The following is a 19428-nucleotide window of genomic DNA, read 5'->3' on the forward strand; positions in this document are numbered from 1 at the left end:
TTGAATTTTTTGTACTTTTTTTTCACACTTCTGCCCCAGAACTTCTATTGTGATCCTGGTCAGAGTGGTCTGCAGTGGTAGCCAGGAACCATCTAGTTCTTCTGGTCTCAGGATAGAGGAGGCTGTGATTCATGTGGGCCATATGTCCTTTGGGTTAATTGCTTCATTAAGTCTTTGTTTTTCCTCATTCTCCTCTGTTTTAGGTGGAAAGAGGCCAATGGCTTCTTTTGTGACATAAGCAATGTGTGTCTTTAGGGTTACAACCTTACAAGCAACATTTCATGTGAGATAGTGTATTTTCCCGTTACCATTTTGTTGTTAAATATGATATGATTGTATTTTTCTATTTGCTTATTCCTGACTCAGAAGCTGCTGGTACTGCTATTTTCATGTAAGTAGTATCATTTCAAACCATTCATTCTTTTACCTTATACTGCCATCCTCATCCTTCTCTGGCATTTTTCTTTTTTTAATCTGTGGTATATTAAGTATATGTATATACATTTTAATTTAAATATATTTGTGTTTATATGAATTACGTACTATCTAATAGTTTAAGCTAGAGGATTTCTTTATCTAAATGGAATTTTTTAATGACATTAAATTATATAACATCAGTGACATGGACCACACTTTCTCAATTTCCTCTCACTATCTTAGATACTTCCATGAGAAAATATATCTGATTTGTTACAAACAGCTTAGTACCTGTTTGTTACAATGAAGCTGCTCCTAGGGCAGGACATATTTTAAGTAAGTTTATATTCAAAGGCACTGCTGTTGAGGTGATCCTGATGCAACAGTGACCCCACAGGTTTTCTAAGGCTGTAAATAACCATGGAAGCAGATTGCCGCATCTTTCTCCCAGGGAGCCACTGGTGGTTTTGAACTGCCGAACTTTATGTAAGCAGTCCATCAGCTTATATTAAAATGTATTAATTAAAGTAGAAGATATATCATCCAGAACATTGGCATAATGATGGTCCAGTTTTAGTCATGGAGTTGAGGATGGGGGAGAGAAGGGCTGGGCTCAGTTACATGGATTACACGCTACCCAACCTACTCATCATCATAAACCTGACATAGAAGCTAAGTCACGCTAGAACAATTTACATATGCATATGTAAAGAAAACTCCTTTCAGGTAACTTATTGTCATCATTTTAAAAACAACAAAACCACCATATACTTGATATTTGAGACTTATATCCCCATAATGTAAATGCATTGAAATATTTAATAGTCTTTTATTTTTCCAGCAACACTGAAGGGAAGTGATCATTTTGCAGATGTGAATAAAGAAATTAAGGTACCTTATTTTATAACCCACAAGTGGAGATATAACAGGGACTATATCTGCATGGGTCTACCACCTAGATATTTCCCTGTAAAAGACAGATAATCCCCACCATGATTGATTAGATTTTCCTTGTTAATATATCTGTTCAATACCTGTCAAGTGTTTTGTGTCAGTCTGTAACACCAGTGGCAAAAGGGCTTTTATACGCCTCTGTTTTGAAGTAAGGCATATTAAATGTTTCCACACATTTAGTGAATTTGCGCTTTAAAATTTTTATAATGAAAAAGACATTTGTATTATAATTTTGCAAATGTCATTATATAAATGAATAAAAGAAAGTTTAGTAATCATTTTTTTAATATATATACCACTTAAAATTTTTAACTTTTTTTTATTTTTGTTTCATATATCCATATGTATTAAAATAAAAAATGAAACACGTTGCCACGAAGTTGATTCCAACTCATACAGACTCTAGAGGACAGAATAGAACTGCCCCAGAGATTTTACAAGGAGAGCCTGGTAGATTCAAAAAGCCCATTTTTTGGTTATCAGCCAAGCTCTCAGCCACTGCTCCACCAGGTATCCAATCTATGTACATGTATATGTATATGTGCATATATGTGTACATCTATCTACATTGTCACATACTTACGCCTATGTCTTTATCTGTGTCTATCTCTAGCTCTATGTTTACTACAGGGTTTCTCCACTTCTGCCATAGTGACATCTTGGACTAGAAATTTTCTTATTGTGTGGAGTTACCCTGTATATAGTAGAATGTTTAGTAACATCCCAGGCTCCCTTTAGATACCTGTAGTACCCTTCTCCTAGTTGTGACATCCAAAATGTCCCAGGCATTGACAAATATTCTTTGGGGAGCAAATTTTACCCAACTGATAACAAATTAAATTCCTCTTTCTTTCCTTCTTTCCCTATCTCTCTATCTCTATCTTCATGTGCCTATACTTTATTTGAGGGAGGTGGGTTTAATTTCAAATAACTATATTGGAAAGTTTGCATTTATCTTATTCATTTAGCATATTGCTTTTGAATAATAAAAACCTACCAGATGATACTGCATAAAAACTACTGGCTATGCTAACATCTCTATCCAGAACAGATTTCCTAATAGACCAAGATGGGCAAACACAATCTAACACTGCTGAATGAATTCATTCTGACGGGAATCACAGACCGCCCAGAGCTGCAGGCGCCATTGTTCGGGCTATTCCTCATCATCTACCTGATCTCAGTGGTGGGCAACTTGGGCATCATCATCCTCACCAAGATAGACTCCAAGCTACAAACTCCCATGTACTTTTTTCTCAGACACCTGGCTATCACTGATCTTGGTTACTCAACAACTGCGGCACCCAAAATGTTAGTCAATTTTCTTGTGGATGAAAATACAATCTCCTATTATTTTTGTGCTATACATCTAGCTTTCTTTCTCTTGTTCATCATTAGTGAATTATTCATTCTGTCAGCAATGTCTTATGATTGCTATGTGGCCATCTGTCAGCCTCTGCTCTACACAGTCATCATGTCACAAAGGATGTGTCGGGTGCTGGTGGCAATTCTCTATCTTTATAGTGCATTTATTTCTCTTCTTATCACCATAGAGATTTTTAATTTATCCTTCTGTGGCTACAATGTCATCAGTCTTTTCTACTGTGACTGTCTCCCCTTAGTATCTCTGCTCTGCTCAAACACACATGAAATTGAATTGATCATTCTCATCTTAGCAGCTATTGATTTGATTTCATCCCCTCTAATAGTTCTTGTTTCCTACCTCCTTGTTCTTGTAGCCATTCTCAGGATGAACTCAGCTGAGGGCAGGCACAAGGCCTTCTCTACCTGTGGATCCCACCTGACTATGGGACCTTAATCTTTACGTATGTGCAGCCCGAGTCCAGTCACTCCTTTGAAACTGATAAAGTGGCTTCCATATTTTACACCCTGGTTATTACGGTGTTGAATCCCTTGATATATAGCTTGAGGAACAAAGATGTAAAATATGGCGTACATAGGACATTGAAAAAAATAAGCAATATCTTTTCTACCGTTTAACACATCATGTGGGTCCTATAAATTACATGATGGGCTTCAAACCTTGTCTGTTTGCCTCCATAGGGGATGGTGAGCAAAAATATATTTCACATATATTCATAAATTTCCTTCTATGTGTCAGTCACTCTTCTAAATGCATTGATGAACAAAAGAGTAAAAACCTTTTCCTACCTTGAAGGGAAAAAATGGATCACGAACATAATAAATAAGTAAATTTTATAGTGCAGAAGAATGTGTTGGGGCCCTGGTGGTGCAGTCATTAAATTGCTCAGCTGCTAACTGAAAGACCAGGAGTTCAAACCCACTAGCCACTCCATGGGAGAAAGATATGTCAGTTGTTCTCCACAAAGATTTACAGCCTTGGAAACCCTATGCATCAGTTCTACTCTGTCCTATAGGGTTGCTGGTAGTTGGAATCTCCCCAAGAGCAGTGGATTTGGGTTTTTTTTTGAGAATGTGCTGTAAAACAAAACCCTTCACCACTGAATTGATTCTGAGTCATAGAAAACTTAATGGACAGGGTAGAACTGCTCCATAGGGTTTCCAAGAAGTGGGTGGTGGATTTGACATGCTGACATTTGGTTTAGCAGCCAAGTTCTTAACCAGTGCACCTCCAGAGCTCCAGGAGAATGTGCTGGGAACCATGAAGTCAGGGAAGGAGAGTGGATATGGTGAGTGGAAGTGGGAAAAAGTACTAGGTACAAAAGTGGCGCTACAATGATTCTGGTGTTCTTTCAACTATTAGAATAATCTTTGCAGTGTCAGTTCTAGGGTTTGGGTATGTGTGTTTGTGTAAGCACTTGCCTTCTGTTTTAGCCTTCATAGTTTCTGAGGGGAGTATCAGATTTGGGCTAGGTTGCAAGGAATCTCAGTGTAGCGTGATGCTTTGAATTACTCTCTTATCTAAATTTGCTCAAATGCCCCCATTCTACACTTTGGAGTTCCATTCTTTTCTTATTAATGCCTTTACTTCCACATGTAAATCTGTTAACTCAACATAGTTTGCAATTGAGCAAGCCACAGTTTCAGCTCTGCATGTGACTTTGTTATAATCAACCCACTTTGCCTAGATCTAAGAGTGGGGAAGGAATTCCACCTAGGAGAAACTCTGGATGACCTCAAGAAATTTGTCTTAATTGGTGTATAGATCAGAATGGATAAATTTCTTGAGGTCTTCCAGAGTTGCTCCCAGGTTTGGAATCCCTTCCTCACTAGTTGTTCTTATTTAATAATTACCCTTTTTTTGTAGGTTTTTTTCCACAGGTTGTTATCTTTTCTTATTTATATGAAAAACTTTTTAAAATGTTCGTTAAATTATTTTTTGTGTGTTTCCTTGGATAACAGGATATTCTATGATGAGCTAAGTTTGCTACCTCTGTTTCATTGGTTTGGCTTTCCCAAACTTTGGTCAATATTTATTATGTGCTATACTTTCAGTGACTTATGTTCACCCTACTTATGAGAGGCAAAATGAGATAATCCCACAATTTGCTCCATGCTGAATTTCTTATTAAGGTAAGGAATGTTATGTGGCAAGGATGCAGCTATCTTGCCTTATGGACATAGTTGCTCCACATTACTCCTCAAAATTTTTCAAGTATCTTTTTTTTTCAAAATTTATAGTGTTTCATTGAAGCTATTAGAGTCTAAATTATTTTCTTCATTCAGGATCTTGACATAAAATCCCCTGTGTAGCCAATGGAATTAGAATGAAAATACTTCATTGCAATATAAGAAAAAGATGAATGTTATATTTTCATGTGAGCATAAATGTTTTTGAAAGTTTGTAGCAGTTAGAAGGTGAAAATGGTCATGATAAGATAGAGCTTCCCAGGCTGGGAAAATTTCCACTTCCTTGAGCAGCTTGCTTGACATGCCCCTAGCTTTACGTTAGAGTCCTGGTTCCTTTGCTTGGCATGCCCCATAGCTTTACATTAAAATCCTGGTTCCCCTCTCCTTTACAGCTTCCCAAAACTAGATGAAATTGGCAAAAAAAGAAAAAAAAAAAGTTTAGGTGCCATGTTGACATTCAGGACAACACTTTAGTTCTCATATATAGTAATACAGTGCCTAGGGTGGGGTTAAATTACCACATTCGGAACGTGTGATGCATGGAGTTATATGTAAACCTTATTGCAGCTCTGTAGTGTGATTAATAATGTCGCTGATGTAACTTGTATGAGCTCCCTACTTATAAACCCCTTATAACTAATCTTTCCCCTTGCCCTGTTGGAGCAGTCTTGGCAACAGCAGCCCCAACTGTATCCCTTCCTTGCACAGTGAAATAAAGATTCTTTTCTACTCTTCTGCTTTGGTCTATTTTTTGTTGGCTGAGATGAGTTGCACCGAGCAGAACCTGAAGTTTCCACCCTGCAAAATTTCTGGTGTGCCAGCCAGGAGTCATCTGATCAGATCCAGAGGCAGATTGGGCAACAGGCTAGCCACCAGGAGATTTCTCCCAGAGACTTTCTAGTAGCCCTGGAAGATGATTCGCCTGGGACCCAACAATGACTTCATGGGAGACACAAAACGCACCTGGGTTATTTGGTAAGTACCTACATAAGACCATAGAAGAGTCCCAAGCAGCAGGAGGAATTAGTCATTGAGGGCATTAAAGGCCCTATGTATTTGGAGTTACTTGGTAGTTAACAGGATAATTCCTAGGTGAGGTCTTTAGAGTCCCAAGAAGTGGAAAGAATTGGTTCTTAAAGGTGTAAAATGCTCTACGAGGCTGTTATTAGGTTGGTGCAACTCATTAGTTTGTGTGAGTGTGTAACGTGTGTATGAGGCATTTAGACAGTTCTCAGAAACAGACCCTGAGAGTCTTGAAAATGCTCACATTGTGAATATGATTTTTATCAGGCAGAGTGTCCAGGATATACGAAGAAAACTCCAAAAACTTGAGGAAGATGTGGAGTTGGGGATCTCATGTATTTTTGAGCTTGCCTACCAGGCATATTCTTATCAGGTTCAGAAAGCGGAGAAGTAAAAAAATCACTGATCAGAAGAGACAGTCTGCATTCCTGGACACCACCTTGTAAGGAAATGACCTGATTCCTGGCAGCTCAAGAAGAGGAGGGCCCCTGAAGAGAGAGGGAGGTGGGGGACCCTGACACCCATAAGCTGAGACCACTGTGCCTAGTGTAAGGAAAATGGCATTGGAAGAGAAAAGCCCTAAATTCTTACCCAGAGATAAGAAAGAGAATGGGGTTGCCCAGTGGCCTATGATGTCAATGGGTAAAGACTCTAATTGAGGAGGACTGGAGGAAAGTCTCCCACCTGATCCACTGTTGGGGGTGGGGACTGTATGGTTTCCAATGGATACCAGAGCAACCCATTCTGTCCTGACCCAGAAAAAGACAGTCCTGACAAAACAGTGTTAATCTGGGAGTCTCAGGTAAGAGAAGAACCATCCTTTCCTCCAGCCTCTAACCTGCTCTACACAATGCAAGTCATTAACGCATTCTTTTCTCTACATGCCTGACTGTTCCATTCCCTTGCTGAAAAGAAACTTGTGCAAACTGCAAGCACAAATTTCTTTTGATAAAGAGACCATGCAGGTGCAGGTACCACCATAGAATGGATGGTAAGTGCACATGGCCCCTACCACAGAGTCACCCACCAATTACAGCATGGAAGGACACTACCAGGGATCAGTAGGGCCAGCCATCAAGCATGCAGTGGTCTTGTGGTTATGGGTATGGGCCAATAAGCTGCCAGCATGTGCCAAATATGTGCCCCTGGTGGCAGTTGAGCCTGAAACTGGCATAGTTTTCCCTCCACGCAAGCAGGACCCCATCTGGGTGAAGGCCTGCAGGTATGGGCAAAATCATCACCAGATACATGAAACATGGACTGCTCAGACCTTGTTAGTAACAGTTTGACACTCCCATCCTAAAAGTGAAGAAGAAAAATAGAGAATACCAGTTTACTCAGAATCTGCTAGCCATCAATCAGGTGAAAGGCATTGTCCACCCTGTAGTTACCAACCCATATACCCTGCTATTTACCTTATTGTCCAGTTTTTCCAGATTCGTTGTACTTGATCTGAAAGATGCATTCTTCTGTATTTAAGTGGGAAAAAAAAAGGGAAATCTTTGTCTTTGAGTGAAAATACCTGGACAATGGACAAAAGCAAGAACTCTGTAGGCAAGTCCTTCCCCAGGGGCTTAAAAACAGTATCACTCCTTTTAGGCCCACCCTTGTTAAGAAACTAAGACAATTGACCCTGACCAACAGTATACTCCTCCAGTATGTTTACTCATTGCTAGCCACAGTGAATGTGCTTGCCTCCTGAATACTATAGAGGTTTTGAACTTTTTAGGGAATGCAGGGTAACAGAGCTCAAAAGTAAAAACCTCAGGTCAACCAAAAGGAGGTGATTTATCAGAGTTTTAAAATCAGATAGGCAGAGCAAGAAATCCCCCCTGCCCGAAAAAATGCCATCTGCAAAGTGGTAGCCCTTACCAACTGGAGATAGCACTAAGGTTTTTTGAGAATGGTTGTTTTTTTGCCTTATCTGGTTTCTAAATTTCAGATGTATTCCCCAGCCTTTACGCCTAGCCTTAGAGGAAATGACGCAGACCCCTTAGAATGAACTGGGACAGAGCAATCAGCTTTTGATACGATTATATGGCTGCATTAAGACACTTTTAATTGGAACAAAGGGGTACACCACTATTTCGGGAGTGTTAAAGAGCTGCCCCTCCTGTGTGAAAAATAATCCCTGAAACACTGCTGAAGCACCCTCAGGAGTCCAATGAACTGCGACAGTGCCTAGAGAGGACTGGCAGGATGACTTCACTGAGATTCCTCGAGCTCCTGAGAATTACAAATATCTGCTAGCCTTCATTGACACCTGCACTAACTGTGCTGAAGCTTTTCCTTGCAGAATCAAAAAGACAACTGAGTTTGTGAAACATCTCCTAAGTGAAATGATCCCTTGATTTGGCTTCCCATCTCTGTTGGCAACAACAGCGGGCCCCATTTTGTGACCTTGGAGGTATAATTGGTGTCAAAAGCCCTGACATTAATAGGGACTTACACACAGCCTGAGATGACAGTCCAGCTGCAAATTACAGTGGGGTAACTAGACTCTGAAAAGACATTTAGCAAAGCTGTGCCAAGAGACCAAATTGATATGGAAAAAGTTGCTACCTTTGGCCTTCTTGAGAATTCAGTCCATCCCTAGAAGCAAATTAGAGCTTAGTCCGTTTGAGCTATTATATGGGCACACTATTAGATAACCCAATACGACCAATATAGCCTGCCTTAATTATGACTAACCACCTTCCCTCCACGAGGTTGGAGATGTTCAAGTCACTAAATATTTGCTGTCCCTTCAGGTGCCTCTGTCTTCTCTCCACAGGTACACTCACCTGAGGAGCCTGCCTAATCCAAAGATACCCTCCATCCATTCCAGTTTGGTGATTAATTTCTTCTCAAGGTGTAGAAAGCCAACCCCCTTCAACAAAAGTGGACTGACCCCTTTGAAGCCTTCTTGGCTACCTCAAAAACTGTCCAACTCAATGGGCTCAAAGCTTGAATCCACCATACTGGAGTAAAGAAAACCACAAATTCATCATAACTGTGAGAACTGGACTGGTGAGCCATTTCACAACCTCAAGTACTTGTTTTCCTAACACCCTCCTGTATGAGTGAGATTCCCTAAGAATGGAGATTCAGAAGGGGTAAATAAATTATCCAAGTTCAACTCATGAAGGATAAATAAATTGTGCAAGTTACAGTGGTCTTAAGCATTAAAACCAAATTTCAAACATGGTCTAGCTCCATGTTCCAGACTCATAACAACTACTCCAAATTACCTATTAATGTCAATTTTCTGCACTAGTGATGTCATCCCTGAGATGACAAAAAATATCAGATTAAAAGAAGTAGCAATGGGGTTCATAAAATAGAGAATAACTAGGACAATGTCTGGGAGAGAAAATAAATTCAGTAAAAGCAATGAATTAATAAACTGACTCAGCAACCTAATGGGTTCATTTTGGATGCCATACTTGCTCAAACCAAATAACGGAAAACCATCACAAAGTGGATGTAGGACATAGTCTGGGCAGGTTTATAACAAATGTGCAACGGGGGATTTCAGGAATTATCATTAAGCAGTAAGGAAGAAACTCCCTGGTGACACAGTGGTTAAGAGCTTAGCTGCTAACAAAAAAGGTGGCAGTTCAAATCCACCAGCCACTCCTTCCAAAACCTAGGAGGCAGTTCTACTCTGTCCTATGTGGTCGAAATGAGTAGGAATCAAATCGGTGGCAAAGGTTTGGCTTTTTATTTAGTAAGGAAGATGCTAAAAATAAATAAACAATGCAGTTCCCATTTTAAGAAATGATTTGTGGCTTTCTGCCTTGAGGAATTCATACAGCTTTTAGAAATTAACATACAAGTAGAATTAAAAAAAAAGGTAAATCACTATAGCTAATCATTTGTAGAAATTGGTTGGTGCTTGTCAACACTGATGTTACTTCGTTAAACAGGGGGGTCTTCAAGAGAAGGGAGGGGTGGGGATGGAAAAACACTGAATAGGCAATAGATAAAGTGTTACTTTGGTGAAGGGTAAGACAGTACACAGTGCTGGGGAAGACTGCACAACTTGTACAAGGCAAGATTATGGAAGCTTCATAGATACATCCAAATTTCTTGATGGGCTGAGTTGCTGGGCTGAGGGCTGTGGGGACCATGGTCTTGGGGAACATCCAGCTTAGTTGGCATAACATAGTTTATGAAGAAAATGTTCTCCATTCTACTTTGGTGAGTAGTGTCTGGGGTCTTAAAAGCCCGGAAGCGGCCATCTCCACTAGTCTCACCTCTTTGGGAGCAAGCAAGAATGAAGAAAACTAAAGACACAAGGGAAAGATTTGTCCAAAAGACTAATGGACCACATCTACCATGGCCTCCACAAGACCCAGTCCCGTACAGCTAGGTGGTGCCTGGCTACCACCACTCTGACAAGGATCACAATAGAGGGTCCAGGACAGAGCTGGAGAAAAAGGTAAAACAAAATTCTAACTCAGAAAGAAAGACCAGACTTGTTGGCCTGACAGACACTGGAGAAACCCTGAGAGTACGGCCCCTGGAAACACTTTGAGCTCAGTAATGACATTACTCCTGAGGTTTAGCCTTCAGCCAAAGATTGGACAGGTCCTTAAAATAAAACGAGACTAAAGGGGCGTACCAGCCCAGGGGCAATGACTAGAAGGCAGGAAAGAACAGGAAAAGTGATAACAGGGAACCCAAAGTTGAGAAGGGAAAGTGTTAACATGTCATGGGGTTGTTAACCAATGTCATAAAACAATATGTATCCTAACTGTTTAATGAGAAACTAGTTTGTTCTCTAAACGTTCATCTAAATTACAATAAAAAAAATAGGTTAATCACAAAAAAGGGGATCTCTGAGGGGATTTATTCCCTATCATCTGCTTCCTGGACATTTTTGCTGTGTGAGCTTCAATTTTTTTTGGAATTTAATATAAGGATAAGAATTTGGCAAATATATTAACATTGATTTTGCTGAGATACTGAAACAATGAGAACAATCAGGCCCCACTACTAGATTTTTTTTTTCTTTTAATTAAACTCTCTTTCTCGAACTAATGATCCATTTACTTATAGAGTGTTTCATTACCTACATGGGAAGAGAATTCCTAGATGACACAACGGGAAGGGGCAGAAGCACCACATGTAATTGTGAAGGCTGGGCGCCATGGAGTTGTAGGTCGTGATATCCATGTAGACTAAGATGCGAAAGAACCAGCTGAAAATTTGCAGTGTATTGGATATTGCCGGGATTACTCTAAGCATCCAAGAGGTTCCCACCAAAGTATTCACGCAGATCAAAAAGAACAATACACAGCTCAGGAATATCCATCAACCCAAAGAAAAATAAATTGTCTAATCCATGTATATAGTTTTTTACTGAAGGAACTCCTGAAAGTAAAACAGAGAATGATAAGAAAATACCAATTGAGGAGCTTGAGTATACAAGTTAAACATTATTAAAATTAGAATAGGAGCTAATCTGTGATTCAATAGAATATTTAATGATCTCCAATAATCTTAACACTTGTTGTTTTTGTTAGGTGTCACCAGGTCAGTTCTAATCACAGAAATCACATTAACAAAAGAAGAAAAGAGTGCCTTGTTTTGAACCACCTCACAATCCTTGCTAAGTTTGAGCCCATTGTTGCAGAGACTGTGTCATTCTATCTCATTGCGGGGCTTCCTATTTTTTGCTGACCCTCTACTATACAACCATGATGTCCTCTTCCAGGGACTGGTCCCTCCCACCAAGTGTCAAATAGTACCTGCGCATAATTTCTCTATTAGAGAAAGTTACCACCAAGGAGAGGGAGCTGAGGGAATTGACAAATTTGTACTACGTGCATTGCTGGATTCCCTAGAGAAAGAGTAAACCAGTGGAGAGCTGAACAGAAATGCTTTGAGGTAGGGAAGACTCAGAAGTCAAGGTACAGGAAGAGTGATATTCTAATTTCCAGCATATGTGACTGACACATCCCTAGAACTGTGAGGGGCATAAACTTCACTACAACATGGGGTGTTTCTCCCAATTCCCACAGTGTCATATTCTAGCAGAAGGTCACCTTGTATTTATAGCCACTCAAATATATACAACAGCACTTAACAACAATAACAAACCTGTGTAGTCTCCTTGATGAGAAGAGTAAAAGTATTTGGTATATTACTTAAATCCCAGGAAACATGAACAGTATAATATATGCAATAACAGTAAAGTATAAGATCAGATGTATTTCTCTGTTTACATAGTTCTTAGCCTAAAATATTAGTTTATTACTTGAAGCAATAGGAATTACTCAACTTAGTTAAGCAAAATAAAAATTGAACACTTATTCTCTCATAGAAAATGCTGTCATTTTTAAAACTCCTCTCTTCATTGAACTTTCATTTGTCCATCTCAACCAATTGATTCTATACAAATTTTGAACATATTTTAAAATTTAAAATGACACAGAAATAAAATATAAAGATTTTTTTCAAGGCTTTATTTTTTTACAAAGTTATTAAATTTTCATGATTTTTCTAACCAAAAAGACATTTAATATCTACCCAAGTAAGCATGGGTTCTACATCTTTTCAAATGCTTTATACATGGATATACCTCTTATCTCATATGTAGAAAGTCAGATAAATTGGCTTTTTTTCTTGTTACTTTTATTTTAAAATCTTTTATTAAGTTCTGTATAACATACCACATTATTTGCTCACGTAACTTGAATTTTTTCTTCAGTTCTTCCAGCTTGAGAAATGTCAAGCATATTCTTCCCTTTTGGGTTTTAAACTCCAGACCTTTGCCCATTTCGATTATAACACTTTACTTTCACTTCTTGAGCTGCCCTTTGAAATCTTCAGCTCTGTCTTTAACTGAATTATTTTTTCCATTCTCTTTAGCTACTCTATGTTCAAGAGCAAGTTTCATAGTCTCTTCTGACAGCCATTTTGGTTTTCTCTTTCTTTCCTTTTTAACCACCTTTTCCATTCTTTATCTGTGATACTTGATATTATTCCAAACTTGTCTAATCTTTGGTCGTTAAGTTCAATGTGTCAAATCTATTCTTGAGATGATCTCTAAACTCAGGTGGGATATACTCAAGGTTGTGTTTTGGTTCTCTTGGACTTGCTCTATTTTTCTTCAGCCTCAATTCGTACTTGCATATGAGTAATCAGTGGTCTGTTCTGCTGTTGGCCCCTGACTTGGTTCTGACTGATGATATTGAGCTTCCCCATCATCTCTTTCAACAGATGCAGTCGACTTGATTCCTGTGTATTCTACTTGGCAAGCTTCACTTGCGTGCTCTCTGTTTCTGTTCTTGAAAAAAGTTATTTGTGATGAAGAATTTGTTGGTCTTGCAATATTCCAACATGTAATCTCTGGTGTTGTTTCTATCACCAAGGCCATGTTTCCCAACTACCAATTCTTCTTTTTTTCCAACTTTCACATTCTAATTCAACATTAATGATCAATGCATCTCAATTGCAATTCTGAGGTATTTCAGACTTCATAAGTTAGTGAAGTCTTCAATTTCCTCATTTTTGGCATTAGTGCTTGGTGGGCAAACTTGAATACTAATAGTATTAATTTGTCTTCTTTGGAGGCTTTTGGATACTCTCCTATCACTGACAGCATTTCACTTTATGATATGTCTTGAAATGTTATTTTTGAGAATAAGAACGATGTCATTCCTCTTCAGTTTTTCATTCTGGTGTAGTATATCACGTGACTGTCCAGTTCAAAATGGACATTTCAGCTCACTTTTGTTTAATGCCTAGGATATTGATCTTCATGTGTTTTACTTCATTTTTTACAACTTCCAATTTTCCAAGATTCATATTCCATACATTCCATGTTCCAGTTTTGAATGGATGTATGTAACTCTTTCTTCTCATGTTGATTCATGCTAATAAAATCGAATATGTTCATTTAATAAAATAAAATAAGAGAGGTGTCCTAAACAGACAACTTGCAATAATAGGAGGTGTCGCAGTGACTAATATCTGCCCCCAAGGTAAAACAATAGTGAAAATATGGAAAAAAAAAACACAAAGAAAGTGTGCATTATGTTTACGAAATTCACTAATTTCATTCCATTTGAGGGCATCATGCAAATGGAGGCATATTGAGGGGTCTGACCTAAAGGTAAATATTTTACTGTAGATCCTTGGATGGATAAATTGAAACTTAACTGAGAATCAATGAAGAAATGCATCTAAAAGAAACTTACTTTCTGGTGAATACAATTTGTTTAGAAAATTAACAAATATCATCCATGTTTTGTTAAGCTTTCAGGTGCTTCAGACATAATTAACACATTTCTTGGTATCTCCTCAGGGAGAGCCTCGAGGGCTGAGAGAATGCTATAAGTTGTTCCCACTATGCCATATTCAGAAGCACATGGGGTGTCAAAACAGATTCATTACAGGTAAAAGGTAGAATTTTTTAAGCATTGCCACATTTTACTAATATCTAGAATATTTTAGTGACATTTTCACAGCCTCATTTTTCATTGATAGCAAAGCCACAGAAAAATATTAAGAATTTTGATTCAATTTGTCTGCTTTCCACCATTATTCCTGATATGTTTTATATGAAGTAAATATGCACTTCATTTATTCACTTTTATAATTTAATGTTATGAAATTTAATGTCTGCCTTTGCTGATTAATAATTTACTCAGAGACTGCTCTGCTCATAGTATTTAGGAATAGATACATGTCGGATAGAAAACAGATATATAGACAAATATGTAGATGGATAGATTGGTAGTTATTTAGGTAGATAGATAGACAACAGACAGATATAGATAGATATAGATAGATAGATGATATAGATAGATGATAGATAGATAGATAGATAGATAGATAGATAGATGATAGAGAGATACATGGATGGATAGCTTGATAGACACACATACTTATGCAGCAGTGATGATCACAAAGTTTTCAACCTACAATTTTGTTATATTAACCTGCAGGGTTATTATCTTATTTTTAAAAGCATCTGTAGTATATTCGGATACATTTTTTTAAAGACTATACTTGAATTCATCTGTGATATCTCATGACACATAGGAGTTCCAATGTTTAACATAGCATGTTTTGTGTTCAAAAAGATTTTAAATAACTTCCCATAATTCACAAAGATGTCATCATCAGTTCATTTTCTTCTTCTCCTATGCTACTGTATCATATTATGACTTTTTAAAACTTTTTTTTTCATAAAGTAGAGGATGCTTTTTTAAAAGGGGGAGTTTATGGCATCAAGTTTTCACTGTTTGTTCAGATTTCCTCATATGATTGCCCAACTGGAGGAGTAAGTATTTTAAGTAGACCAAAAGAGAAAGTAACCTACAGAATGGCACTTTTAAACACTTTAGTCATAGAATGGGTATTATGGACTATGGGGCTGGGGTCAGTTACAAGGATAATATCTTAATGAATCTATTCATCATGAAAATGGCGGCAAAGAACTTAAGTCACAGTCCAGAACAATATACCTATAAATATCTTAAAGATCAAAACAATTAACAACAAAAATAATAATGCTTTCAAGTAATTTCTGTCAACATCAAAAAACAATATATAATAATGATAGATGGTAGATATACAGGCAGACAGAAAGACAAATAGGTAGAAAAAATAATACTAGGCACATACTATTTTAGAGTTATTTTCAACTATTACAGACACATTGAAGAATTTAACTCTCATTTATCCTTCCTAACAACCCTGCAAAAAAGAGTTGGAATATGATTTTTCAGATGTGGATAAAAAAATTCGTATAACTTATTATTTGCCCAAAGCACCACATTGTATGCATTACAAATGGAGGTATAGCAGAGGTTGCATCTATGTACATACATCTCTAGAGATGTTTTCATGTATAAAGACAAGTAATTTCCACTGTGATCAATTATATGTCTATTCGAGACCTGTCTAGTACGTTGATTGTTCCATCCTGGACCATCTATTTATATACCTTTTCATAAAATAATATTTTGAAGGAGAGAGTTCAAAATGTATACACTTATTTTTTTTAGGTATGTGAAAAAGACAAAAGTTTTAAGAAGAGTACAATATATATCCAAGTACCTAACACCTAAAGGTTTAACATATTATTCATTTTTGTTTAATTTATCTACCAATGTATCCTTCAATCTATCTAATATGGACATGTGTATGTGTGTGTGTAAAATTTGTGGGAGTTGGGTGTGTATTCAAATATCCTAAAATGGAACATTTGGATTTATACTATTTATACTGGTTTCGTATACTAAAAATCTACTAGGTGATGTTATATAAAAGCTATTGATGATGCTGATGTCTCTACCCAGAACAGGTTTCCTGGTAGACCTAGATGAACAAACACAATCTAACAGTGCTGAATGAGTTCATTCTGATGGGAATCACAGACCGCCCTGAGCTGCAGGCGCCATTGTTCAGGCTGTTCCTAATATGATCTCAGTGGTGGGCAACTTGGGCATCATCATCCTCACCAAGATGGACTCCAAGCTACAAACTCCCATGTACTTTTTTCTCAGACACCTGGCTATCACTGATCTTGGTTATTCAACAGCCGTGGGACCGAAAATGTTGGTAAATTTTGTTGTAGATGGAAATACAATCTTCTATTATTTTTGTGCTACACAGTTAGTTTTCGTTATCATGTTCATAAATACTGAACTGTTTATTTTGTCAGCAATGTCCTACGACCACTATGTGGCTATCTGTAACCCTTTGCGCTACACCATCATCATGTCATGAGGGGTGTGTTCTGTGCTGGTGGAAATCCCTTATCTCTACAGCACATTTTTTTCTCTTCTGGTCACTGTAAAGATTTTTAGTTTATCCTTCTGTGGCTACAATGTCATCAGGCATTTCTACTGTGTCAGTCTCCCCTTGTTATCTTTGCTCTGCTGAGACACACATGAAATCAAATTGGTCATTCTTGTCTTATCTGTTTTTGATTTCATCCCTTCTAATAGTTCTTGTTTCTTACACACTCATAATTGTATCCATTATCAAACTGAGCTCAGCTGAGGGCAGGCACAAGGCCTTTTCCACCTGTGGATCCCACCTGACTGTGGTGGTAGTGTTCTATGGGACTTTAATCTTTATGTATCTGCAGCCCAAGTCCAGTTATTCCTTTGACACTGATAAAGTGGCTTCCATATTTTACACCCTGGTTATCCCCATGTTGAATCCCTTGATCTACAGTTTGAGGAATAAAAATGTAAAATATGCCTTACAAAGGACTTTAGAAAAATTATGCAATATATTTTCTTGACAGTCAGTATAACTTACGATTTATATAAATTACCTTTTGCACTTTAAAATTTTTTTCTGTGTGCCCCCAGAGGAGATATCAAGCACAAAATCACAGATAACATGTATTTCTATATTGCCTTCTACCAGTCACTCTACTAAGGCTGTAAGTAGATTAATAAATGAAACAGTACAAAGCGTTGCCTTCCTGGAGCAGGAGTCATGCATTATAAGCACAAAAATTAAGAAATTTTAGAGTATACTAGAATGTCTGGAGGGTGTTACTTTTGTTTTTTTTCTTTTAATAAGAACATTGACTATGTTGAGTGGGATAGTGAAACTAATAGATACAGGAAGATTTCCAAATACCTGGTGTTTTCCTTATCTAGTAGAAAAAACTATATATATATAGAAAGTGTGTGTGTGTGTGTGTATGCATGCTCACACACACCTCCTATTTTATTTCTTACACTCTGCCCTGGGCGGTTAATTCTGATTAAAACAAGGTTCACTGGGGTGGGTTGGTTCGAGTACTCAGTTATATGAATTTGCTCAAATGTCTGCTTTCTAAACCTTGAAATCCCTCTCTTTCATCATCAGTGCCTTTACTTTCATATATGAGCCCTTAGAGTCCATATACTTTATCATTTTTATTATTACTATATTGTAATATTAGTATAAACAAAACTATATTCAACAGGATCAGCTTAGGATCTGGTTTTGTCCAAAGTAGCCAATTTTGCCTGTTTCAGTGGGTATATAAGTTAAGACAGATTTATTGAGATCAGCCACAGAAGTTTCCAGGTTTTTTCATTTTGTCTCTACCAGACAGATATCACTTCCTAAATCCGTGCTTTTATCTCATAGGTTGTTATCCTTATCTCTCTCAAAAACAATAATTACTCTTGTTTAGAAGTGATTTTCTAATTGTTTCTGTACCCTTGCATAAGAAGTCTATTGTATGCTGAGTTATGTTTGTTGCCTTGGTTTTGTTTGGCTGGATTTTCTTAAATTTGAATAATATGAGCCTGTATTTTGATCAGGATCTATTGTCTGAATTCATCATTTTGATTATCCTGCTTGAAAGAAGCATAAGGAGATAACCCACGGTTTGGACTATGCTGTGTTTCTAGTGGGTGAGCTGTGATATGTAGCATTTTTTACATTTGTCATGATTTCTGGACATAGTTGCTCCATATTCTCTCCTAATTTTGCATTTTTATTTTCTTATTCTTTTAATATTAAAAAAAAATGTAATGAGAAAAAAATTAAATTTTAGATACACTAAGGTTGTCTTTAAAAAAGACTCCAGTCTGAGTTTTAGGATAGGACCCTGCAGGGTGGGTTATGATTTTTTTCCATATATGTAGAGACTAGAAAACATGCGAGAAAAATATCATATATAAAGAGAATATCAAAATGGAAATTTAAGACACACCCCATTCTCATCATTTCAAGTGGTTTGATTGGAAAATTTTATGAAGTATTTAGGGAAAAAGAATTAGCCAATTCTACACAAATTTTTTTTAGAGAACTGAAGAGAAGGGTATATTTACATTTCCTTTATGAGGATAGGTTAAACCGATATCAAAGGCAGACAAAGACATTAAAAGAAAGCAACAGAGCACATATGTGAAGAATCTAAAGAAAAATTTAAGAAATTGTGTCTGGCAATATGTAAAGCCAATAGTACACTTAATTTGGTGTGCCCCAGGAATGCATGGATAGTTTCCCATCTAAAAAAATCAATTAATGACATTCATCATAATAACAAATAAAATGGCAAACAATGCCATATAAATAGATGTAGAGAAATGTTTTAAAAGGCTTAATAGATATGATAAAACTTAGACCAAATTAATATTAAAATAGAGCTTTCTCAAACTGAAAGAGGACATCCATGAACAGCCCACAGTTACCATCACACATGGTGTGAAAGATTAAATACATTCAGTAAGACCAGGAAAAAAAACAAGTAAATCCCCTCTTACCAAATCTATTCCACATTTCAGGGGATGTTCGAGCCACCCAGATCTTTAATAACTTTCCCACCAGATCTCCATAATATATACAGAGATAGGACTCAAAACTTAAAAATAATATCAATGATAAAATAAAAAAAAGAAAAACAAAACAGTCCACAAAAATGATCATAAAAACAAAAATTCATTTATTCATAGGACTTATTCTGCTGGCAAATAAGCACATTAAAAATGTTCAGTTCATCACTTA

At 37.2% G+C, this 19428-nt stretch overlaps 1 pseudogene; it reads left to right on the plus strand.

Annotated features, from left to right (window-relative positions):
• The first annotated feature begins 2216 nt into the window (after positions 1-2216).
• Positions 2217-3372, plus strand: LOC104847253 (olfactory receptor 8K3-like; annotated as a pseudogene).
• Positions 3373-19428: the final 16056 nt, after the last annotated feature.

Source organism: Loxodonta africana, chromosome 7 (assembly GCF_030014295.1).
Source record: "Loxodonta africana isolate mLoxAfr1 chromosome 7, mLoxAfr1.hap2, whole genome shotgun sequence".
Lineage (NCBI taxonomy): Eukaryota > Metazoa > Chordata > Mammalia > Proboscidea > Elephantidae > Loxodonta > Loxodonta africana.